This window comes from Rattus norvegicus, chromosome 19 (genome assembly GCF_036323735.1).
Source record: "Rattus norvegicus strain BN/NHsdMcwi chromosome 19, GRCr8, whole genome shotgun sequence".
NCBI lineage: Eukaryota > Metazoa > Chordata > Mammalia > Rodentia > Muridae > Rattus > Rattus norvegicus.
In genome coordinates this window covers 58,185,059-58,212,241 of record NC_086037.1, presented here as the reverse complement: position 1 = coordinate 58,212,241, position 27,183 = coordinate 58,185,059, and the positions used below count along the sequence as shown (strand labels likewise).

General features: G+C 40.5%; 1 long non-coding RNA gene across 1 annotated transcript in view; it reads left to right on the top strand.

The window, feature by feature from the left end:
* The first annotated feature begins 4,451 nt into the window (after window positions 1-4,451).
* Window positions 4,452-27,183, top strand: part of LOC134483644 (uncharacterized) — a 54,075-nt gene continuing 31,343 nt past the window's right edge. Inside the window, exons 1-2 of the long non-coding RNA XR_010060479.1 lie at window positions 4,452-4,589; window positions 18,850-19,064. This is a non-coding gene — a long non-coding RNA (uncharacterized LOC134483644). The remainder of the gene's footprint in view (window positions 4,590-18,849; window positions 19,065-27,183) is intronic.

Genomic DNA, 27,183 nt, shown 5'->3' with positions numbered 1-27,183 from the left:
TTGTATCTCTGCCTTCTCTACCTGCTATTGACTGCTTACTCTTCTTGACTATTGTCTCCTTCCTTTACATTCAAAGCCAGCTTTTCCCAAAGGTGTCTTTCCCCATCCCTCATCTCTTTCTGTGGTATTTGAATAATTCCTTCCCTCAGGGCTCAGGGCCACCCTGTTGAAGTAGAGGCAGAAAGAATGTGAGAGGCAGAGGTCATGGACGAACAAGGCCTCTAAACCAACATTATCAAAGTTCGTATGAATTGACTTAGAGCGAGGCAGCGTGCACGGGTCCTACAAAGGCCTGTACCGGGTCATTTGTGTGCATACCATGGCTTCCAGTTTAGTGTATGAGCAAGCGGAACGGAGAGTTCTGCATCTGGATTGGTGGGCAGCAGGAAGACAGAGTGAGCCAACAGGGCGTGGCTCGAACTCCTGCAACCTCAAAGCACACTTTCTCCAAGTTCACACCTACTCCAACAAGGCCACACCTCCAGTGACACCACTCTTGTGCCTCTCCTGGGCTCGTCGCCTCCTGATTTGGTCTAATTCCAGTGTGTTCTTTTGTATTTTATCTTATTATATTTTATTTTTATCTCTTAGAGGCCTCTTTATTTTCTAATGAGGGAGAAAGGGAGTATATGTGGATGGGAAGGGAGGTCGGGAGGAACTGCGAATGACAGTGGAAATGGAAACTGTAATCAGGTTATATTATGTGAGGGGAAAAAATCTATTTAAATCAAAGAAACATATCAAAAAAGAAAAGTGTTGTGATAGTTCCTCATCCTCGCATCCTCATTCCTGCGCAGTTCCTCATCCTCTTCCCTCCTCTCCCCTCCACACACTTTAAAAATAATATTTCTATTTGTCCACTTAAACAAATGAAAATATTTGTTTACAGTATTTATTCATCCACAGTATACTGTATGATTTATAAGACAATTTTAAAAATTGTGTCCATGGTGAAAACTAAAATTTTAATTTCGTTCTAAGCTCTACATTAATTTAGCCTGTAAAGTTGGGGGAGGGGGAATCCAAGGACACAGCGAGCAATTTGTAAGTCTTTAGCTCTAATTTTCAAGCAGCTTGTCAGTGATCTCCGACTACTTTCCTACTTAAAATAGACCAAGAGGAGAGTCAGTGGAATTTCATGCTCTTTTTATTCATCAGCTCTGGAGTTTATTCTCCCCAGCAGAAATACCACAGGCACTGAGAGGGTAGGGAAGGAGTGACCTGGATCTGTCTTGGTCTTTCCCCTAGGAGAAGGGGATTAATGATTGATTGTTGAGTGAATTAATGAATGACTAAAATACTGGAGTTATTTTTTCTCTGTCATCACCTTGGTTTCTTTTGTGTAACTTGCCTGTTTTCTCCTTTAGTCTGAAGAGTCTTCCTCAGCCTTTAATTATGTCCTCTCAATTCGCATCTATGTAGGTCCTTGTGCGTCACTGCCTGACGTATTTTCTCATTGTGTATTGAATTACTTTCCATGGATCCTAAGTATTTATTCCTGAAACAATGTTTTTTTTTTGTTGTTTTTTTTTTAACTTGAGTATTTCTTATATACATTTCGAGTGTTATTCCCTTTCACGGTTTCCGGGCAAACATCCCCCTCCCTCCTCCCCTTCCTTATGGGTGTTCCCCTCCCCGCCCTCCCCCCATTGCCGCCCTCCCCCCCAACAGTCTAGTTCACTGGGGGTTCAGTCTTAGCAGGACCCAGGGCTTCCCCTTCCACTGGTGCTCTTACTAGGATATTCATTGCTACCTATGAGGTCAGAGTCCAGGGTCAGTCCATGTATAGTCTTTGGGTAGTGGCTTAGTCCCTGGAAGCTCTGGTTGCTTGGCATTGTTGTACATATGGGGTCTCGAGCCCCTTCAAGCTCTTCCAGTTCTTTCTCTGATTCCTTCAACGGGGGTCCTATTCTCAGTTCAGTGGTTTGCTGCTGGCATTCGCCTCTGTATTTGCTGTATTCTGGCTGTGTCTCTCAGGAGCGATCTACATCCGGCTCCTGTCGGCCTGCACTTCTTTGCTTCATCCATCTTGTCTAATTGGGTGGCTGTTTATATATGGGCCACATGTGGGGCAGGCTCTGAATGGGTGTTCCTTCAGTCTCTGTTTTAATCTTTGCCTCTCTCTTCCCTGCCAAGGGTATTCTTGTTCCCCTTTTAAAGAAGGAGTGAAGCATTCACATTTTGATCATCCGTCTTGAGTTTCATTTGTTCTAGGGATCTAGGGTAATTCAAGCATTTGGGCTAATAGCCACTTATCAATGAGTGCATACCATGTATGCCTTTCTGTGATTGGGTTAGCTCACTCAGGATGATATTTTCCAGTTCCAACCATTTGCCTACGAATTTCATAAAGTCATTGTTTTTGGTAGCTGAGTAATATTCCATTGTGTAGATGTACCACATTTTCTGTATCCATTCCTCTGTTGAAGGGCATCTGGGTTCTTTCCAGCTTCTGGCTATTATAAATAAGGCTGTGATGAACATAGTGGAGCACGTGTCTTTTTTATATGTTGGGGCATCTTTTGGGTATATGCCCAAGAGAGGTATAGCTGGATCCTCAGGCAGTTCAATGTCCAATTTTCTGAGGAACCTCCAGACTGATTTCCAGAATGGTTGTACCAGTCTGCAACCCCACCAACAATGGAGGAGTGTTCCTCTTTCTCCGCATCCTCGCCAGCATTTGCTGTCACCTGAGTTTTTGATCTTAGCCATTCTCACTGGTGTGAGGTGAAATCTCAGGGTTGTTTGATTTGCATTTCCCTTATGACTAAAGATGTTGAACATTTCTTTAGGTGCTGAAACAATGTTTTAAGTCCTTTGAGATAACACTTTCCTGTTTTCCACGTCTTGTATTCTTCCTTTCATTTATCACAGCACACCCATCTATACAGATCATTCATCTAACCTGCCATCTTTTCATCTGTCTAAGTATCCTTTCATCTCTCTTCCTTTCTAGATTTTTAAAGATTACTTTCTATGTATTTCAATTTTAAATTAACTTTATAAGTTACACAGCTTACAAGTTTTTATAACCTTTAGAAGTTACAGAACTGGAGAGATTGCTTGGTGGTTATATGCACTTATTGCTCTTACAAAAGACCCAAATTTAGGTCCCAACACTCCTGTCAGAAGGCTCACAACTGCCTGTACTTTCAGCTCCAGAGAACCTGATACCCTCTTTGGGGCTCTGCAGGTGCCTATACTGGTGTTCAACCCCTTACTCTGAAGCCCCCAGATGCATACTCATAATTAAAAAATAAAAGAAATCTTAAAAATAAATAAATTACTAAGGTCTTCAAAGCAATGAAAGACTATGCATCCTTGACATTTGGGGGGAACCATTTCATGGTAATTTGAGCAGGGAGCTGGAGGAAGGATAGTAATTTGCTTATGTATCTTCCAGACACTGTATCCCCTTCTACTGGAAGGCATCAACCAGTCTGAGCAGGATGTTTTATGAGTTGCCAATGCTTAATTTACATTGATGTGTAAAAATCCTCTGCTGGCTACACTTATGTTAGACTCCTTGGGAGTTTTGGAATACCAAGAGACAGACAGAGAAGAGAGCAATGACAGATGGGAAGAGAGTCTCGGGTATTGAGAAGGAACATCTTTTCTCATGAATGGCATTTTCCATTTAATTTGGTGTTCTCATTCAAAGATCCTAATGCATTGGTTGAAAGAAAAGCCTTGTAGGAAATGACATTTGGGAAGGGGCCAATATGGGACACAACTCAAGGCTGCAAATGCCGGGCTCCTTGGCAGCTGCTTGGAGAACAACTGTTCGACGACAAACGACTTAGTAGAAAGCCTCTAGAGTGAGCAAAGGATTAAAATAGAAGGAGAGGGTGGGTTTCTGCAGCTTTGGGGAGAGAGGATTCAATTCCCCTGGCTTCAGGATAAATGTGCAACTGGAACCCTGCCTGGAGTTTATAGGCTGCACTGTCACATGACAACCAGGGATGGTCACAGTAAAAGACACAGCTAATTCCTTTCTAAATCATTGTGCCAGTCACGCTCTAGGACTTTGCATATTACTTAATTAAAATGTATCTGAACTGGTTCCTAGCATAATAACACCCTTCCCCTGTCACAGGATACAGGTCAAGGCTGTTTAACTAGAAGATGTGAGAAATACCATCTTGACCACAGTGTTTCATAAAGCAAGATCCCTAGTACAGGCTTTGAGCTTATTAAAGCAACTGGGGTGGGTGGAGGAGGTCAGCCTCTTGGCAAGTATTTGTATTTACTTTCCAGAATGTTGTCTTTTGTGACTACAAGTGCTTCTCTCTAGGATAAATCCAAGAGTCTTAATCTCTTTCTTTTGTTCTTCTGAGAGTGCGACTGGTAATTGCCAATGAATCACGGGGTCCAAGCTTCTCAAAATTTAATTTGCCAATGAATCATCTGGGATCTTGTTAAAAGGCAGACTCTGATGCAGTGGTTCTGGTGGGAGAAACTCCTTTCGCTGTGTATTTTTAAAGTGGAAAGCAGGGTCACCCCAGTATCCGACTCTGCTTCTCAGTGTGGGACCATTACCTGTCCTTACACCATGCTCTTCTTCCTCTTACAGGATGGCTGGTAGTGTGGTAGGTAATGCTTCCTTTTGTATTATGATTTCACTGTGTCTTTGCAAACATCCTGATTAGATTACTTGTTGGATGGAAAGGAGGTGGGGAATTGAATCCAAACCAAACTATCTTCGTAATAAATGCTAAGATACATATAGGCTTATTAACCAGCCTCAGTAACCTGACCATGTCATTTCCTTACTGTCTTGAAAGACAGATTGTGTCTCCCCTCTCCTCACACAATTCGTGCTACACTAGAAACCAGGACTCCTTTTTTTTTTACAAGCAAACCTTTGGCAGCAGGTCCCGTTCTACACTGACTGAACTGCTTTGCTTTGGAAAGTTGATAACGTGAAATCAATCATGTTTATAGTTTACGATGAATGACCAGTAAGAGGTAATTAATATTGATTCCTTGCTACAATGTTTATCATATGATACTGGACGTCAGCACTGGCCCTCCTGCTGTGTAGACAAAGGTTTAGCGACCATGTGCAGAAGTTGAAGAAATTTGCCATAGAGTAACCTGCCACCGTCTTACTTGTAATTTTATTTTGAACACTTTAAAGTTTTTTTTTGGTGAGTCCTAAAACCAAGATAGATAGCTCCTAAGGAAAAACATATGGATTTTTGTTTGGCTTATATATACTCGCATACACACACAGAGGGGGAGGAGGGGGGGGGAGAGAGAAGGGACGATGGGGAAGGGTGGAGAGGGGAGAATATTAAAGTCTGATAAAATTGACTAGTCTGCTTCAGCCAGATAACCCAGTTATTTGCAGGTTAGAGGTTTTCCTATTGAAGATGTATTAGGGGTTGAAATATCAATGTGCCTTTAGTCATCATCTGCGTTTCTGGGTCAGGGTATATCATTCAGTAACAGAAACACCACCTTAGATATTTGTTAAAAAAAAAAAAAAAGAAAGAAAATGAGATAGAGAATTGGATGTGTAAATTTTGTTGGGAAGGCTGCCTGCTTTAATCAGAAGTTAAAGATTTCCCCCCCTGGTATTATCATTGGATTTCTGGTCCCAAGTGTCAGGAAGCCTCTGGCGACACAAAGATAAGGCTGGAGGAAGTCCCTGATAGATCATTACGGTGCATGACCAAGGCGGTCCCTGTGGAGTGTGCTATCTTGCATCTACCATCATAGGCCTTGGCTCTTCAGATCTGAAGAGAAGATATGACAAGGTGAAGCATAGACTCCCTGCCTTTCTCAAAATCTCATGGAGTGAAGGGAAACAGGGGAAAAGGAATTGACCCAAATGGAATCTACACAGAAATCCCACACAAAAACCCATTACTTTGTAAGCTAAAGTGAAAATAAAATATTAAAATAAAATTGTATGGGAATGAATCTCAAGTGACATAAAACAAATCAGATCTGCAACCTTTGGAATAAAGGGAATTGTGTACTGTGTGGAAGCATTACCTGTCAATAAAAAGCGGATAACCTATTAGCACAGGGCAGGAAGTAGAAGGTGGGACTTCCTGTAGACAGACTGTAACTCTGGGTGATGGGTTCAGAAAGGTTCACCATCTAGACTCTGAGGAAGTCAGATGCATGAAACTGAGGAGAGGTAATCAGCCGTGTGGCAGACATAGAGTAGTTTAAATTGGTTAAATAAGTTATGAGCTAGTCGGGAACAAGACCAGCAAGAGGCCATAAGCATTATTAATAAATAATAAGCCTCCAAGTTGTTATTCAGGAACTGGGGCATGGGTGGAAAAGCCCGAAGTTATGGGGAATTTTTGAAAAAATGTAGTCCTTAGTTGACCTGGGAAGAGCAAAATAGCAGAGTCAAATGTTGGTTGTTGGAACAATATTCATTGACGGGGAACAAATCATTTGCTCATTGAAGTGCTTAAGGTAATAGGATATTCTCATTGGTACCCAGAGGATTCAATGAGTATTGGTTTCATGGACACCATTTTTCTAGTTATTCAGCCTAACTTCATGAATGATACTAACCCGAATGAAAATATATTAGTAAATTCTACCCAATTGTCTCTAGTAATCAAAGAAATCTCTCCCTTTGCATGGTGGTCTACAGGCTACAGATTTTTTTAGGAATTCCAACTTACTGATGTGGCCAGGCGTGCAGCTGTCCTGTTCTCAGAGAATATATTGCAGCTAGATCTGCCCTCTTGACATCAGCCATTATCCTTGAGTATGTGACCTGGGTGGCCAAGTTTCTAAGAAATCATGTCTAAGTTCAAAGTCAGTTGTTTGACTTTTCTTGGGAATTTGTGAGTTCATGCTATTTCTCTTGTGATCTTCTCAAAACAAAATTTATTAAACTCATCTCTCTAGCATAAGAGAAAAAATATATAATTTGTCAAAAGGCTAAGAACACGGAGATACTGATTATATAAGCAGAGAGCATAGTCTTTGTTGACAAGCACCCCTCTTCTATATTTTCTCTCTGTCTCTCTCTCTCTCTATCTCCCTTCTCTCTAATTTCTTCTTTCATTTCCTGTATTGACAACAATAGATCAGTTAGATGACCCCATTTTCTCACTGAGATCATGCACCATTGGCAAAAGTGTTTTTCAGGCTAATGCTACTGGGAGATAGAAAGCTCTCTGAGTCCCAAGCTTCTTTTGTTTTTCTGTTGCTGTTTATATTAGCTCAATTTTTCCTGCTATTCTGGGGGAATCTTTGATTTTCTTTTCCTTGTTTGCTGTGAGGAACAGGAGGTGGGCAAAACAGATATTGTCTGGTTTCCAGGTAGCAGGGAATTCTGGGAGTGTAAATTGTCTTTATGGTCTCATGCGATTGCCCAAGAGACAAAGAAATTGGGATAAATAGCTCTTATGATCATAAGGTATCTGTATTTTCTGTCTTGGTAGAATTTCCTCCCAGAATTGTTCAGATCTATTTATCCTTCTTTAAAAAGTGGGATGGTGGGTAACATCTTGGATATTTGAAATGGCAGGTGAAGGTCTTTGTATGTCATCTATACTTTCTGAAGACCTTGTGAAAAACCCAGATTGTTGGTTATTGTTTCATTTCTGTACATCATCTAAGCCATTGATAACCACTGCTACCAAAATATTCCTTTCTTTAAAAAGGGGGACCCAAATCAAAAGTTGTATCATTGTTGAAAGACACATCAAAGATCCACCATTTGGGATCACAAAAAAAGAGCTTACTGAAAGGCTAGGCTCCACAAGGAGTAAGAATTTGTGACAGCCACATCCTCATCTTCTTACAAAGCTACTGAATAATCTGCAAGAGGATACTATGAGCGACCAATTATTTTAAATAAAAGTCAGAATTTCATTCAAAGGTGTGTGCTGGCTTCCTTTGCTAAGTTCCTGATGGCTTTGATTTTGATATGTATTTCTAAGTGTGCTAGTCATATAAGAAAGAGGGGAAGGAAGGAGAGGAGAGGAGAGAGAAAGGGAAAGAGATAACAAGGAAAATCTACAGCAAGCTTCACTGGACTACTCCCTTGTATATAGACAGGAAGTGGGTCCTCTATTGCCTACCTTCCCCGTGACTGAACTCTCTAAGCATTCATAGTGATTTAGAAGAAGTTGTCCATACAAAGGAGCATCAAGAATAAATCTTCTTTGGGTTCCAACCATAGAATTGGCCAAACATACCCTTCTCTCTTATATATTTGAATATGATAAAAGAACTGTACTGTAACTTTAACCTTATAGAATCTGTAAGTTTAGTCAAATTAAAGTGCTTCAGATCCATGGTCACATTACATTCTCAAAATAAAAAAAAATAAGCTGTATACATAGGGTATGAGATCTCCTCCTTGAAGAAGGAAGAATTCTAAAATGACCCCTGGTGATTCAAGGCCTTTTTTAATCCAACTGCTGTAGGAAAGATATAGATTATGATGGGGTAAACACGCTGCTTTGTGACTAGATTTTGATAAAGTTGGCTTTGAGGAAATGAGACCATGCTCAGTGAGTCCAAGCTTATTCTGCAGAGAGAGTCAAAGTGTGACAGAGGGTCAGCACAAATGAGAACCTTGTTGGCAGAGCTTGAAGCAGGAGGAGGCTACGTGTCATGAAGTGAATCAGTTGGTAGAAGCTGAGGCAGGGAATCCTCAAATATAGAATAAGGAAGCATTCAAGTTTAATTTGCACTATTGACACTTTTTAAAAAATTAAGGTTAGTAAACATTTCTGAAGATGTGTTGGCAATGTTCCAGGCTTTGCAATTATATATGTGGCTCCACATTGCCCTGGCTCCTTCTCTCCCTTGCCTCTCTCAATAATGCTCTAAAATGAAAAACACACGAATGAGTGAGGAATGAATGAATGAATGAGTCTTGGGGCTGGAGAGGTTGCTTAGTGGTTAAGATGCATCTACTGTTCCTGCAGAGAACCTGAGTTTGGTTCCCAGCATCCATGTTAAGTGGCTTGCTATGTAACTCCCACCTCATGAAGTCTGATGACCTCTTTTGGCCTCTGTGAGCACCCGGATTCATGGGAGCAGATCCACACTCAGACATACATTGGCTGCCTACAGCTCATCTAGTGGTGAGACCTTGTGACAGTGCTCCATCACCATTGTCATGTCAACCTGTGTGGCCATGATGTGATGCAAGCTTTGCTTGGGAAGCCATGTGGTTGAGACATTCTGTGTGTCTAGTGATGTTCCAGGCATTCTTAGAAGACACCATCTTAGAGCAGGAGTCTTTGTCCGCTGTCTCTCACAATCATTTTGCCCTTCTCTTCTGAAATGATGATATCTAGGAATTAGGTGTGCACATATATACATGATTAAAAACTAATGAATAAAATTCTTTAAAAAATCATTTTCAGTTTAAGGGCTTTCAACACAGGCTAGACAATCAACCAAACAAATAAGTTCCACCCTTCACTCCAATGGTGTTTATAGGTTTTTACAATATAAGCAGAGGCAACATGGCTGAGTTCAAGCTACCTACATGAAGTTCTTCTCTATAGAGAAGCAGTGTGCACTGAGTGGAACATTATCTCATGCTTTCACGTCTTTGTAGAAATGAGGAAGCGCATACAGATAACAATGAAAGGGAGTCATGTAATGATGAAGGGAAATTCTGAGTTTCTGTTGATTTATTTTAATATATTTGCTTAATTGTGAGTTTGTGTTGTTCTAGGGTTCTTTTTATTTATGTATGTGAGCGTGCCTCTGTTTCTCTGTCTCTGTCTGTCTCTCTCCTATCTGTCTGTGTCTCTGCCTCTGTCTCTGTTTCTCTCTCTTCTGTGTGTCTCTGTCTGTCTATCTGTCTGTCTGTATAAATAAGTATGCTACATGTGTGCAGGAACTCTCAGAGGGTAAGATGATGCCAGATCCCCCGGAGTTAGAGATACAGGCGGTTGGGAGCAATCCAACTCCGGTGCTGGGAGCTGGATGCAGACCCTCTGCGCTAGGGACGAGTATGCTTAACCACCTAGCAATCACTTTAGCACCTGCAATTTAGATTTCAACGAAGGCTCTGATTGACAAACAACTCTGGCATTTAAAAAAAAAATTTGGAAATGTAAAAATGGCTCTTGTGAGCCAGTGTTGGGTAATTCTCACTGAAAGAATGTTATACAGTTAGAAGGAAGGATGGATTCCTCTCTATTTTTTCCCTTCCTGTTACCTAGACAGTGAATAGAGCAGATTTGACAATGGCATCCTTACCAGAAAGACATGGCTATGTCTGTAAGAAAGATTACAATGAAGAGAATACCAGAACTGAGTTCCCAACTCTGTGACTTCCACATTAGATTGGAATTCCCCTGTCTTTATTACAGGGATGCTGGAAAAAAATTACCTCCATTAAAGCTCTTCATGTTATAGAGTTTGGTTATAACAATTGTTCTCCTACCCTAGTTATTATGGAATATATTTGTATCATATAATAGTACAAGGCTCAAACATCAAATGTTTTGGAGTCTCATGCTACCATTTCAAATCTTATTCTCATTACATCATATGGTGTACCCAGCCAATCATTAATTCATGCATGCTTAAATTCATTTACTCATCAGAATACTCATCCAGTTTGGGAATAGCAGAGATACAAGACTGACAAGCGGTATTGTCTCTAGAAATGTCATGCTATGAAATAAACAAAGAAGACCACCCTGCAGGGTTGAGAGAGGAGAGGAACCTGAAGGAGAAGCCAGGGAAGATGACGGAGGTTGTAATAGCATGCTTTCATATTTGAAAGAGTGCTGAATGCAAGCAGTACATGCATTGCAGAGTTTGTCGTTCACAGGAACCCAGAGGGAAAAGTAATTCAATATCCAAATGTTTGCATATCCCTCATGTATTAGCTTTAATTTTCTCGCATTAATATGCTTCAGGGCCGTTTATAATGATGAGAGTCATAGGACCATGTGTACCCTGAAGAACTGCTTCATTCATAACCCAGACACTGATACGCAGACATGTTTGATAATTGCTTCAGAGTTAAAATTGTCTATGTTCATATAACATGAATACATATTAATTAAAGTAATGACATTTTTATTTCATGTAATTAGCATATACTGCTAAACGTTTTTATTTTGTAAAGTATTTCTTTTATCATGTTTATGTATGAACGTGTCTGTGTGGGGGATATGTGTACATGAATACTGATACTCTAAGAGACCAGAAGACTCCTGGAGCTGCAGTGTCTGGTAGTTATGAATCCACTGACATGGGCGCTAGGAACTGTACTCAGATCCTTTGCAAGAGCAGCACGAACTCTTAACCCCAGAACCATCTCTCCAGATCTGTAAAATACTGCATTGTACTTTCAACTTAATATTTGCAGGGTGTTTGACTGGTTTGCTGTTGTTGTTTTTCCTGATTATTTTGGCTTTTTTTTTTTTGGATTTTTATTTTGTTTTGTTTTGTTTGCCGAAGCTGCAGACTGAACCTAGGACCGTGTGCTTGCCGGTTAAGCACACCTGCTGAGATATATCCTCCCAGCAATGAAGTTAGCATCGTCCCCTGAGCAGATACAGTGACTCTCCAAAACACTGCAGCCTTCCACTAAGTGCGGGTTTTCCTTGAATTAATGCTCTTTGCTTGTTGTGTGTGTAGGAATATGTTTTCACATCAAAAGCAATATTGATCTTTTCTCTCAAAATAACTGCTTTCAGGCATAAAGCTATGTTTTATGCTTTCTTTTATATTTGTCTTAGTCCTGGGCAGCCTAACTCAATCCTTAATCCCAGGGGGTAGATTAATTTAATATTCACCGTTGCTTCTCGAGACTCACACCAGCTGAAGACAAATGATTTGGGAGCTAACATTATTAAATATTGTGATTTTATTTGCTCCCTGTGTTAGAAGAGCAGGTGGCTATTTATTCCAGCAACATAAATTTTGCAACACATAGTCTTTTCTTTTTACTTCTTGCAAAATACTTTCTCTCTCTCTCTCTCTCTCTCTCTCTCTCTCTCTCTCTCTCTCTCTCCCTCTCCCTCTCCCTCTTTCTCTCTCTCTCTCAGGATTGGGTTGCCTTTACTTTTTTGCTGTAATTTTCTAGTCCTTCCGTCTTCACACACTCCAAATGGCTCTGCCTACAGTCTTCTCATCTAGTGACAGTATGAACTACCTTGCATTACTGAGGAGAGAGAGAGAGAGAGAGAGAGAGAGAGAGAGAGAGAGAGAGGGAGAGAGCGTGCTGCACCTGGAACCTGGTGATAGAATTCCTCTCTTACTACTGGCTTGGAGACACTGACACTCCAACAGAGAGATCCACACTGATGAACCCACCCAGGCTTTGGTTCTTGGTTCTGCTTCTGAGCAGGCATGAAGTGGTGTGTGTGCACAGTGCACAGTATACCTCATGTGGTTTCCCCAGGGTATACTTGGCTCACGTAGCACAAGAAGGAATTAGGAAGATGTTAACTGCTAGAGGGACAAAGTAGGAGCAGTGAGAGACAGGGTGAGAGGAAGCTGGCAATATATTACTCTCTGTGTCCTCTGACCTGTCAATGTGATGTAGGGACTTGCCGTACAAATAGCCCAGAGATGTCCTGTGTGACTGATGGACATGATGCTTCCTTAGTGAAGCAGCGCCCATCTGTGTAATGTACAACCTTATCATGAATTCCCATCACTCCCTGCTTCTCTTACGCCTTCCCTTCTTTTTTTTCCTGGAATTACATTTTTTCCACCAAAAATCACCACTTTTTAAGGCTCCTGAAGCAGTAGTATGTATATTGTAAAGAACTTGAGAGAAGACAAGAGAGGTTCCTGGGAAAAATAGTTCTTAAGTTTTCCTTGTGCATGTGGTATCAACTGCAAGTAATTCATTAATTCATTCCCTTTCAACTAATGACCTACTGGCAGTCATGCTGAGCTGGGATCCATGCACAACATTAGATATAAAATCATTAGCTAGTAATATGAGATAAGTCTTTAAGATTCAATATTTCTTGATTATCTCATATATATACATATACAAATATGTACATACATACACATGTGCGTACACACACACACACACACACACACACACACACACACACAAATTTTTGGCCACATTCATCCTCCTCATCCATTTTGTTCCTTGTCCCTGGAAATTACATTCTACTTTCATGTTCCTTTGTTTCTGGCTTTGTTTCTGAGTTTAACCAGGACTGTTTAATATGAACACAGTGTGGAGCTCTCTGTGGGAGTATGGGAAATTCACCAGCAGCTACATCGACTGAAGACAAGGACTCTCCTTCCTTCAGCGTCTGTTTTTGGTAGTTTAATAGTCAAATAGTTCCCTGGCAATGGGTAGAATTCTATGATCCACTTCCTTGTCCTGACCCAGAGAGTGTTTCACAGCCCTCCTCCCCATCCAGCTCTTACTGCCCTTTCTCCCCTCCTCCTGCCATGCTTCCCGGGTGGATGTCTTGTTTGGGGCTGAGTACTCAATGGTCATTCCTTCTCAACACCTTGAGCTGCCATGGCTATCTTCCTTCGCTGGTGTTTATTGCAAAAAAGAGTTTTTTTGATGAAGACTGAGAGCAGAGTATATGAAGTTCTAAACATAAATATTTAGAAATCAATTTGAGAGCATATGCAATCAGCAAATAACACTGGCGTGTTTCCCTGAGGGCTTCTGTCTTGCCCAGCTGTGGACTTTGACCAGGCTTTCAGTGGCAGGCTTGGATTTCCTCTTGCGGAGGAGGCTTCAAATTCAATTAGAAAATGCTTTCTTTATCCCCACAATAGTCAGAGTACTATTATACAGGGGCACGTCTTGCCTGGCAGGCTGATATTATAGCAATAAAGTCCGTCACTCAGTAAGACTGGGGCTGTATAGCACTGAGAGCTAGTAAGCAAGGAGAAAGATAGTTCCAGTTTAGATTTCTCTATGCCTTGAAACCAAGGGATGTGCTGTCATCTTCAATAGGGTCTTTCGATCTGGATTCAGCGAGCAACTAAGAACATTGTCAATTGCCTCTGCGGTTGGGGGCGGGGCTGGAGGCATCCACGACCAATAACTTATAGTGAGGTACATCACTGGGAACTGGGATTTTTGTTTGTTCATTCATGGATCCTGGGGTCATCTACCCATGTATGGCAATTCCATTCCAACTCCTCTGTAATACAAAGTAGTATGTTTCCATATGGTGTTGGCATGAGTCCTTTGTTTTTCTGAGACACCATCTCTAACCTATTTCTTTCTCGCTTCAATGTTTAAATCTTCCCATTCGTGTTATTTACCTCACTTTTTTTTTATATCCCATGAACATGTCTAAATATCTCTACACTCCTTCTGGCCTCTTTCCCCACACCACGGCCCCTTTATGATTTCCCGGTCCCTACAGAATGGGACTAGAAGTGTTTTGGATTTCTGACTTTTTTATTTTAGGTTTTTGAATATCTTAGGGATGGAACCCACATCTAAACACGAAATTCATTTACATTTCACCTACACCTTATGAAAACAGCCTGCAGGTAATTTTCTCTGATATTTTTAGTGTTCCTGTTTTGACTGCAATGCGCCACCTGCTATGTGAAGTCAGGTGTGGAATCTTCCATCCATCGTGTTATGCAGGCACTCAAGGAGTTTCAAACATCAGAGCAGTTAAGAGTTTGTATTTGTAAGTAGGCAGTGATTAGTCACCTTTACAAAGAAACAGTTGGTTCCAAGTAAGAAAGAAAGGAATCCAGTTGTCCCCAAACAGATATGAATTTACACTGTTAGGGAAGAGATCGAATGTTGAAAAGCAAACTAGAATGAAAACATGTTCCCGACAAGAAGCAGTCACTGACGACAACAGCAGTACCTAGTCCTGCTCATGGGATGCTCACACCGAAATCTAAGTGATCATCACACAAGAACTATTTATTCTCCCCACTCCACTGAAAGAAGTGACGATAACCCAGGTGACAGTGGGCATCATGAATGCTTTATGGTTTACTGAAGCAGCTACTCTGTAGTTTATGAAGCAGTTTGTGAGTAAGCCACCATCTCTCACATTGAGCAGTGATTCCAAAGCATGGAGGAGATAAATAATGGTTCCTAGAAAAAAGATCGGGTTTCGGGTATGATGTCCTGATTGGTGGCTGTTGGCATAGAGAAAGTGTTGACTGACTAAAGAGCGTGGAACTTATATTAATTTGATGGTGTGGTACATTTAATTTTAAATTGTTGGATTGGGTAAGGATTTTGCACATCAGTCCTAAGTTATAAGCAAGGTCAAGAGTTAGAGAACTGGTCAGTTACAGATTGAGCTCTGACCATTTGGGGCAATGCTAATTACACTTCTGTTTGGCTGCCAGGAACGGTTGAGGGGTTGGTAGTAACTGCATGTCGTGGCTGAGGGTTAGTGATAGGGGAGATCATGCTGCAGAAAGAGGCTCTCACTGCTCTACCCTCATGTGCAAGACAGGGTTGTTGATCGTATTATATATTCATTCACTTTCTTCAAGCTGATCACTGGAAAGAGGCCAGCAAGAGAGCTGCATTTAAGTGCTATGCAGATGAAAGATACCAAATGTTGAACATGATCTATCCTTTATAAACTTACTCATTTTATCTTTATATATACATATATATATTCATATTTTACCTGCATGTATGTCTGCATATCATATGCATGCACATGACCTGCAATGACCAGAAAGAGTGTTGGATCCATTGGAACTGGAGCTACACATGATTGTGAGTTACTGGGTGGGTACTGGGTACCTAACTCAGTCCTCTGAAAGAGCAGCAAGTGCTTTTAACTGCTGAACCATCTCCCCAGCCCACAATCTGTTCATAATTTATGATTTTTCTGGAGATACTGATGTGCCCTAATTTTTTTGTTAAAATGAGTTTCAGAAAGAAAGTACTCAATATAATTTTAATAAAACAGAAGATGTGTGTGAGATTGTAGAGGGTGGCAGAACATGATTAGAAAATTGCGGGGAGTAAATGCCACCCTTAATATCATAATAGCCATATGGTTGACAAGTTAAAGGACAACTCAATTTGAAAAAGAAAGCATTTATGCTATGGAATGATGTAGGCTGATAGCAAGCTGCGTTACACCTATGATATGATATTTAACACCTTCCTGTCATGTATTGTTATCTTTATTTCTTTCTCAATTACAGAAGATTTAGCATTTCTGGTTTTGGTGCAGGATGGTCGGAAACTTAGGGATAAGTTACATAATGCCAATAACAGTTGGGGTGGATGGCGTGTGGTGCCAGTGAACTGTGGCTCAATGGTTCAGTCAAGTAGGTAATGAGTTAAATGCCTACAAGCATGATATTCAAAAGCTTGCAAATATCAAAAGATTGCAAGCATCTGGATATCTATTTGCTTGGTTTTACAGTTTCCTCTCACTAGATATAGTCCCTCTATACCTTCTTTTTATTTAAGTGTGTGTATGTGTGTGTGTGTGTGTGTGTGTGTATGTGTGTGTGTGCGCACACACACACATACACACACACACACACACACACACACACACACACACACACACACACCCATGAGTGATGCTACACCCATGAGTGATGCTACCCACACAGTGCAGAAGAGAGCCCTGGATCCCTTAAAGATTGAGTTACAGTTAGTGTACATTTAGTTGTGAGTTACCCAGTGTGCGTGCTGGCAAACAGACTCAGGTCCTCTGGAAGTGCAAGAAGGGCTCCTAACCACTGAGCCATCTCTTCATCCCCTAAAAGGGAAGTTAAAGGAACCTATTCAGAACTGGAACTACCTGCAAATGGATCTTCTCTCTATAGATGTAGTATTACATATAAGAGGGCAATAAATGTCAGCAAAGTTCTTATCTACTTGGAACACTTGGTGATTTTTTTTTTTACAGCACTTTTCAAAAGCATATTTAGGGGCAATGACATATTGTCTGCCATCCTTTAGAAACTTAAACTGTGCACAGATTCTTGATAGATGGATAAATATACAAAAGTATATATGTTCATGCCTTTAAAGATGTGATTATTTAACACAGCAACCTGAATATATAGTACTTGTTGGGCCTCTATACATTGCCTTGCAGAGCTTTCGCATCCACTGTTTGAAAGAAAGGATTACAGATTAAAACATACTGCAATTATAAATAATGCTTAGTATGAGAACAAAATAACATTTTATAAAAATTCTCTTTCTGAGACATAATGGTGTGGTCTGTAGGAAACAGTCCTCAACTATATTATTATGGTGTGGGTTTAGTCACAAAATTACCTATAAAACAAAGCAGTATTTGTTCTATTGTACTTTTAATTTGGAGTAAACAATTCTCTTTATGTCTTTGATAATTCCTTTTTATCTTCAGTGGCGACTAAATTGGAATACTTTATTTGATCTGGAAGCAGAACAAAGACACTTGGTAGGGGTGTTGGTGTCTAAACAATACTATTCTGTGGTCACAAAGCATCTGTATGGAAAATCAAATATATGGGAGAGGGGAAAGAATACACTATAGGAGAGGGGCAGAGGTAGGACTCCAGCAAAGCCTACACTCACAATTTTCTCCTTGGCTCCCAATCTAGTGCCTGTCACCAAGCAAGCACAGAGCCATGCTGAGTAAGTGCATGATTAGCAGGCGACAAAGTTTCCAGCGATCAAGGATAGCTCTAAATGAATCTGGATATTCTCAATCAGCCAGATGGCTGCCAGATGAGCCTCTTTGCAGTGACGATTCTCAGGCAGAGAATTCTTTGAGATCTTTACATTTATTTTAGGATCCGAGAACTATTGTTTTGAATATTGCCAATGATGCTTTCTCTTTTTGTTCTTACGGAAATGGACAGCTTGGTGTTTTATGAGAAATTAAAAGTCACATTGTGTCTGAAAAATAAAAAGCTGTATTTTATTAACTGAAATAGAATTACAAGAGCCATGAGCCATTTCTAAACTCTGAATAAAATTAGGTTGGGAAAGCACAAAATGTATTAATTACCAGTGTCACAGTCTCTGGTGGCCTTCAAGTAGAACATTTTTGCTTGTTTTCTATTTACTTTAAATCCAGGGTGTCAAACATACTGGATAAGCGTCTTGCTACTGAGCTATACCCAGCTCTTTAAGGTGCTCCTCAAATATTGTCATTTCTATATCCATCTACATATGGGTTAGAAGAACTAATATCATAGATACGTCCATGATATCTCACACACTATGCAGAGTCAGTGCCAACTCTGTCAAAATATCAGTGACATTTTCCACAAGGGTAGGGAAAATAATTCTGTATTGGTATGAAATCACAAAGGATCCTGAATATGGCCAGAAAACTCTGAGGACTAACAAATCCGGGGGCATCATAATTCCATCACAGACATGAGCCTCATTAACATAGAATGGATAAGCATTGATGATTATGATAAAAAAAGAGTTTAAGATGTTACAACCAAGTCGCACCTTTAATTAGGAAGAGGAGAACGTGAAAGACAGAATTAACATCACTTTTAGCAAAGCATACCACAAAGCCACAGTAGTCAAAAGATCACATCCAGAGACCAAAGGAAAGGAAGAGAGGACCTGGAAGAATGTCATTTATCTGTGTCCAGGTGTCCTTCTGGATAGTCAGCACCAGCATAGGCTGGGGCAAGGACAGTCTCTTTAAGAACTGGTGTTGCAAGTCAGACACCTGCTTTCAGGAGTCTCAAACCCCTTCTGTCTAGCACCGTGTGAAAGTAGACAGCTTAAAAAGTAGAATTACACCATCTCAGTTGTAAGACCTAAACCAGTAAATCGCCTGAGAAAAGCATGAGGAAGATAACTGGGGCCTTAACCATGCAAAGTCGGTGCTCTGCTAAGGAGGAATATCCACAGCCGTGGAAATATTTGAAGCCATGTGATGAATAATCATCTTTGTTTTATTCCAGATGGATAAGCAACAGAAGTCAAGTGGATGAACGGGACTATAGTAAACCGAAACACCTGTTTACACATAGCAAAGGTGGTGAGAACCTGAGGAAGAAATGACCAACAGGATGGGAAGGAAACCTTTACAAAGTCGTAAGAGATTAATAGTCAAACTGCACAGAACTGGAAAGTGCCAACAGAAACAAAAGCAAACCAATCACGGTTGTATATACAGGTCAGCAAAGAATTTAATGGGCCTTTCTTAAAAGCAGATCCCAGCATGATTGATAAATGTAAGAGAATATTTGCATCACTAATTATTAGAGTAAATAAAAATTCACATTCAGATATCATTAAACCCCAGCTAAATATATATATATGTATATAATATACAGCAAACATATATATATATTCATATATACGAGTATATATTCACAATATATTCTCCTATATCTATCTATCTATTCACAAAATAGTCAATACTGGTGAGGATGCAGAGAATATTTTCTCCTACATTGTCAAAAATTTGAAGACATTTGTATAGACATTTGAGAAGTCAACATGAAGTTGACCAAAAGCCAGTAATAGAACTACCAGATCATGGAGTTATTTTCAATATCTCCCATTTCTCTCTCTCTCTCTCTCTCTCTCTCTCTCTCTCTCTCTCTGTGTGTGTGTGTGTGTGTATGTGTGTGTGTGTGTGTGTGAGAGAGAGAGTGTGTGTGTATGTGTGTGTTAGAAACAGGTAAGTTTTATTTTTTTAAATTAAAGCAGTGATTCTCAACCTTCCTAAGGCTGTGTCCCTTTAATATTGTTGCTCATGTTGTGGTGACCCCCAGTCAGAAAGTTATTCTTCTCACTACTTCATATCTGTAATTTTGCTTCTGTTATGAATTATAGTGTAAATATCTGCGTTTTCTAATTGTCATTATTTACATGGATGCCAGGGATCTGAACTCTTGTCCTCACATTTTTGTGACAAGCACCTTACCCAGTGAGCCATCTCTCTAGCCTCTGTAACACCTTTAATATTCAAATGTGCATATCTAAAATTAAAATGTTACACATATTATTGAGTACATTTCAAATGCTCACGTTAATTATATAATTTATATCTGAATTATTTTAAGATAGTCTACCAAGTCTTCTGAGACAAATGCGTTCCTAAGCTTGCCTTATGGTGCTAGTTAACGTGTTCAGAAATGTCAGAGATGAGACCTTAGGTCATAGCAGATAGCTTGCTTTTTGATCTCAGGGGAAGGAAAGCTTTCACTATTTCTGAAGGAAATGTGAATTCCCTCAAAGATTTCTACTAGGGCTAACAAAGTTCTATTTTATTGCAGCTTTGCTAAGAAAAATCTTCATTAAGGCTCAATTTTATAAATTGCTTTTTCTGCATCAGTGGTGTGATGATTTTATTATTTTCTTCATTATTTTGTTAATGTGATTAATTAAATTGATTTGTTCCCTTCTTTTGGGGAAAAAATGCTGTGAAGCGTAATGTGCATACAGAAAGGCGCACAAACATTAAGCACACAGCTCAGTGGATTCTGACAAATAGATCGTGCGTGTGATTGATGGTCGGTCAGATGAAGACATAGAATGCCTGATATGGGGACTGGGGGGACAGGCAGGCTCCTCCCATTACAGAGACTAAGTCACAGAACCTCAACTTCCCATAGTACACATGACTGTTGCCAGATCTGGGGAAGGGGCCATCTGGCTTTCCTCACTCAACAGTATGTTTGTGTAATTAATCCTAGTTACTGCAAACAGTATGCATCTCTATTGTGTTGATTCTCAGTTTGGGACAGATTTCTCTTAAATGAATATGCAGCATTTATTTGCTCATTCTCCTGCTTGTGCATGTTTGGTTTGCTTATTTATTTTGGGCTGTGCTAATTAGCTCTCTTGAAGGCACACTCACATGTACCGCTAGGAGTGGGGACTCTGAACCAGAGGCTATGGTGTACTCAGCTTTACTAGAAACTGTTCAACAGCTTTCCAATGTGATTGTACCAATTAACACTTTCACCAACAGTGTATGAGAGCTCACTAACAAGCTAGTGCTGGTATTATTATAAAATAATTCCTTCCTCCCAGAAGCGATAGAAGGCAGAGCCACCCTAAGGCCAAATAGAGTAAACACTGTACTTTGTAGTTATGCACATTTTCTAGCATGTGACCATGTAATCTTCAAGAGGAAGGAAAAAGATTCATTAACAGAGTAGACAGGAAATGCTAAAATATCTCCATAATGAATCCATTGCAGTGAGCAAGCAGTGGGTGTTAAGTCATTGAACATGGTAGTCTATAAACTCCATCATCGACAAGAATGGTGGGAGGAAAAGAATCAGAAAATGCATAGTGAGAGAAGCTTGAAGTTGTTTCCTGACTCAGCTCTTGTGTTAGTGTTGTCACCCAGGAGTGCAGCTCCTTATCACACCAAATTGGGCACTTCTCGCAGTTTCGAAGGACTTCCAAAGTGTAGAGGAATTTTAATCCAACAACATGGCTCTTCTGGCAAGGGATCACATCCAAAGATCTTCTAAATCCATATGATCCATCCAGAATGCAGACACACTCTGGATCACAATATGATCTGGTTGGAATACAGACATGCTCTTAGTATATACTTTTAATCTCTAACAGTGAAGGCATGGCTAGTTTGTAGAAGGAAGCAGCCATGTTTGCAAGTGATGTCTAATTGAGGGGCAGGCAAAGTGATGAATCAGAGAAAGATTTGACAGAATGAGTCAGAGATAGGCTGTGTGCCCAACTCACATGAGAACAGCACAGAAAAGATAGGGTACTGAAGAGCAGCAAGAGAGAGAAAAAGTGCTGGTGGTCTGAGTGTGGCAGTTTTACTGTGACAGGTTACAATGAAAGCAAACTAGACACATGTGAAGACACAATAAGCCAGAGAAGGAGAAAGATCCAGAAGATTAGAACATATTGCCAACGTTAATATGAGGCCAAGCAGAGCAATTCAGGCAGAAGCTGAGAAAAGCTGGATTGAATCAGTCAGTTTGGAAGATTAGATTTTAGAGAGGCAGGAAGCTTCCAGGTCTAGGCCTAGCGATAGAGAAAGAAACACTCTGGACTCAGCCCTGTATTTACACAGGTTGGATACAGTCCTCGACTCATCCCTTCACCTGAGGAAATAAAAGTGACATTTACACCAAAGAACACATGATTTGAAAATATTGCTTTTTCTGAAAAGGAAACATCGTTGGCACTGTGACATTTTTTTCTTTCTTATCTCAACTACTTTTTGGGCTAGTTTTGTTTCTTTACTTTTGTCTGTCTCATAATAATACTAACAAAATAAGTATATGCCCTTTAGCACCAGGATCATCTTCTCTCTCTCTCTCTTTCTCTCTCTCTCTCTCTCTCTCTCTCTCTCTCTCTCTCTCTCTCTCTCTTCCTTTCTTCATTCCCTCCTTTCCTCCCTCCCTCTTTTAACACTATTCCCCCTTTTAACAGGTCAACTTCTAACTCACTAAATAGCCCTAAGTATCTGCAATGATCTTTTCCTTCCTTAACACATAAAATGCTGGGATTACAGGCAGATGCCCCCATGGCTCGGTTCTTGTGTTTTGCTTTTCTTTCTTTTATAAAAATTGGTTTGTTTTGAATCATAACATCTGTCATAGTCTAAGTGTGACTCGTCCCTCCAAGTCTCATTTGTTTGAACACTTGGTTCCTAGCTGTGGCTTGTAATAATACTACCAAAATCTACCTTGGTGAACCAAGGTGTTTATTGGAGTTGCTTACAAGACTGTGGAAGGGTCAAAGGCCACTGAGTCATCAAAAGCCCACTTCCGTATGGGTAAGGACTCATGTAAACTGAAACCCTGGGGCTCTCTGTATAATTTGTGACAGTTCAACAGTTCTGAGAGTCTCACTGCTCACCAACCTTTGAGCTTGTATAACCTTGGGAAGGGAGGCACCTCCTGAATCTAGTTTTAGAGACTTTACTAAGATTTGTGTGTTGTTTGCTTCCTGAGTCTTAAAGAACTTACCTCAAAGATGGTAAGTCTCAACTCAGAGGAAATGGCTTTATAACATTTGGGAACAGGGACAAGGAAAGCACCTGTTCTTTAGCTGTCTTTAACATCTGTGTGTAGTGACAGTCTTTTTTGTGGAACAATCTTCTCTTTACGTGTTAATGATTCTGTATCTTGTTCTAGTGGCCGGCATTTTCTGCCCTGTGTTTTTCATGAAATGTCCATCACACTGACATAGCTCTTTTGCAGGGTCCTGCTGGCCTTGGTTCGCCGTGGTGTGCACTACAGCAACTGTTCTGCCTCTTTGGGGATCAGTGATGCTCCTTCCAGGAGACAGAGATGTCCGTTCTAGATAGTCTCTACAGATGGTAATATTAGAGGAAGGCTCAGTTTTATGAACTGGGTTTTTTCCCCCCAAATTTCCATACTTTCTTTTATGTTAAGTTATCCTCTATCAAAATGGGAGGGCTATGACTTTGGGCTTTAAAATATAGCACCTGAGAAGCACAGTCAGCATATAATAGTACACAAAGTGTGAAACACACGGACATGGATTAAAAATATCAGGAAGCCACATTTGTGTGTAGTGACAGACTCATGAGAACTTTGCCATAGAGCCCTAAAACCCTGGCATGAGAATAATTCATCAGTAATATTGTCTGTGTACTTAAGCTTAAAAAAAAAAAAAGAAACACGGCCATGTGCCATCTCCTTCAAATCCTATTTTTCCTTCTCAGTCTACCATGTCTTTTAAGACACATTACCTAAATGATAAAAGATGTCATTACCTAAGGCAATTTATCACTATTTCCTGACTATATGTCCATATCTGTAAATTTTCTGTTATTTTCCTTTCCTTGTTTAATTGATCGTTTTTATTTTCGACAAGTTCATACTTCTGGGCAATGTGCTGTGGCTGTGTTTATCTTCACCGCCTTCCCTTATCTCTCCTTCATTCCTGCCTGCCTGGACCCTTCCTCCCAACTAACCCTACTCCTGTGTGTGTGTGTGTGTGTGTGTGTGTGTGTGTGTGTGTGTTGGGGGGGTCATGTAAAAGTGGTTACTGTGTTCATCATTTCAGTAGCTAATGCCATATCAAGAAGACAGTGCTAAATACATTCATCTCCATCCTTAAGCACTCCCTAGGCCTTGGAGCATTTGTTAGAGAAGCCCCCTTGAAGGCTGAGCACACAACAGTCACTTACTATTAACACACTGACCAGTTATGGTTCTCTGCTTTAACCATTTTTCATAGCTAAAGAAAATATTTTCCCTGACCAAGGATGAGAACAATATAGTGGTATATAGGAATATATGTAAACATTTAGAAGGCAGTTTGACTACCTATTCCTTGACAAAAGTATTAAATTCTCTTCTAAGGCAGTAGGCATTTGATCATGTTTACAGTTTTACATACATACATACATACACACACATATATGCTTAAGATGATATATAGATATAGATATGGATATATTTCTTGTGTAGTGGGCTTAGAAACTATCCAGAAAATGGTTGATTACCCCTGAAACAGTCATGCTACCATTGCACCTATGGGCACATCTTGCTAGCAGGTGGGTATTTCAGCATGCACGTTCCATAGATAAGACAATTGATGAGCTTTCTTCCCAAGCAAACTGCATAGTACCTCCTGGCATTGTGCATGCTAGCCAGCAGGGAGAGAGCTTAGCACCCTATTTCACTCTATCCTGTATTCAACATTTGTGATCTTCGGTGATAGGGTCTGTGGTAGTTTGAATAGGTTTGGCCCCCACAAATGCATGTCTTTGAATGCTTGGCCATAGGGAATGGCACTATTAGAAGATGTAGTCTTATTGGAGGAGGTGTGGCCTTGTTAGAGAAAATGTATCGCTGTGCAGGTGGACTCTGAGGTCTCCTATTCTCAGGCCCTGCCCAGTGTGCAATCAGATCCTCCTCTTGACTGCCTGAAGAAGCCAGTGTCCTTCTGGCTGCGTTCAGATCAAGAGGTAGAACTCTTGGCTCCTCCAGTACTATGTTTGCCTGGATGCTGGCAGGCTTCCCATCATGACAATAAGAATGGAGTGAACCTCTGAATTTGTAAGCCAGTCTCAATGAAATGTCCTTTATAAGAGTTGCCCTGGTCATGGTATCTCTTCAAAGCAATGAAACCCAAACGAAGTGGCATCTTATCATCTAATTTAGGTGGACAGCAACCAGCGATCTTGCTATATCATCTTTCTACATCCAAGCATAGAGCACTTTTTCTTTAAAACTTATCATACTTGTTATCTTCATGGAAAGGGGGCAGAAAGACAAGTGCTACTGAATATGTAAGGGTTTGTTCCAGGAAACATGGCACCTTTGAAAGCCACTTGATTTAAAAGATAAAAGCATTTCCCCCTCAGTTATCAAAATATTTTTTATTAATGTAGGATTGGCTTGATCTTTCCAGGACTGAAGTTGACAGAATTTATGAAGCTCACATCTGATGGTTAGTAATGCTTTGCCATTTAGTCACTTAGATTGTGATTAAAATATAGCAATGTCATTAAGGTGATTGGCCACCCAGTTAAGAAGACAGGCCCTGCTCCTATCTGTGTGTGAGTCTTTTTGTGTGTGTTTGTGTGTGTGAGTCTTTGTGTGTGTGTGTGTGTGTGTGTGTGTGTGTGTGTGTACCAGTGTCAGAATCTTCTCTGTAGCAGTAGTTGAGAGAGCGTGTAGCTTCATATATGAGCATCCGGTGGAGCTGCAATCCTGCTGTGCTATGCAGATAGTTTCAGCTTCCTGCAGCAACCCTGGAAGAGTCAGACATGCCTTTCTCTCTGCTCCCATTTCTAGTGGATCACTCAGAACTTCTCCAACCTTCCTCATCACTCATCCCATGGTACCAGCTCTCATCTCCAGCAGACATCCTGGGAACCTGTGAGTCACACAGGCCAGGGAAGGAGGCCTCTTCCTCCTTTCTTCTAAATCTAATCCTGTAGTCTTGCCCCCATGTCTGTAGCTGACCATCTGCTATGGTCTTTTTCCCTTCTTTCTGCCTCCATCTCCAACAGACCGTGTAGGTCTTCTCCTCCAACCTTTCTCCCCATTCATCTCTTTGATCAGCCCCCAGTTACAGCAGGCATTTCCACAGGCTAAACCTGCCAGAGAAGCAAGTAGGGCAGTGAAATGGGCAAGCAAGCTTAAGATCTCCACTCTCCTTCTCGTCCTCCAAACCTAATTTCCCAGTCGCATGCCAAGCTCTGTAGCAGACTACCTGTGTATGGCTATTCCTAGGGAACCAAGCAGATCCTGGTGAAGGATACACTTGCTTTCCTTCATCCTGTGGACCTCTTCACTTTTCCCCTTCTAGTCCATCTCCATTTCTAAGTGTCAGCTCCCAATATTAAGTTACCCCTTGTATTAAAAAACCCAATGACTACATCTGGCAAGATCCGAGAAGCATTTCCTACTAGACAACACACAGCCACCACATTCTTCTAAAATACACAGAGGGTAACAGAAATCAAGGAACAAAGTACCCACTCAACAAAGACAAGGTTAGATAGTAACTTGAAAACCCCACCTGCCCAGGAACCAGGTAATATCCTAGAATGCTGAGAATTGTAGTTCTGGAAAATAACAAAGCCTTATGGGAAAATACAGTGGCCTATAGCTTTGTCCTTAGAAGCCCCTGAAATACATGCCATGAAGTCATCCTTAGCTGGAAATTCCAGAGGATGGACCTGAGCAAATTCCATCTCTTGATCAGTATTTAACACTTAATAAAGCTTTCTTTAAATTTGGCCCAACATGGTGGAATTGTCTATGTTGTTGTCGTTGTTTCTGGTGAATCACAGGATTAACAATTAGCACCTAGATTTACAGTCGTCCCAACCCCAGAAGCCAAGATACAAGCGTAGAAACATAATCAAAAACAGCTAGAGTAATATGTCTCCATTGGAACCCAACTACCCTACCACATCAGGCACTGAGTGCTGCAAGACAGCTAAAGCACAAGAGAAGGACCTTCAAGTAGCCTTTGTGAATATGGTAGAGATTCTTAAGAGGTAGAGTAATTCCTTTAAAAAGAAAACCTATGAAAACACAAGCAAACAGTGAAAGGAAATGAATAAAACAGATCAAAACCCCAAAGTGGAAATACGGTCAAGAAAGAACATATACTGAGGGAAAACTGGAAAAGAAAAATTTAGGAGTGTGAACAGGTACCTCAGAGGTAAGCCTCACCAAAAGAAAATACGAGATTGTACAAGAGACTCTCAGGCATTGAAGATACGATAGAAAAAATAGATACCTTAGACAAGGAAAATGTTAACTCTAAAAAAAATTCTGGCATTTTATTGATTCTTTGTGAGTTTC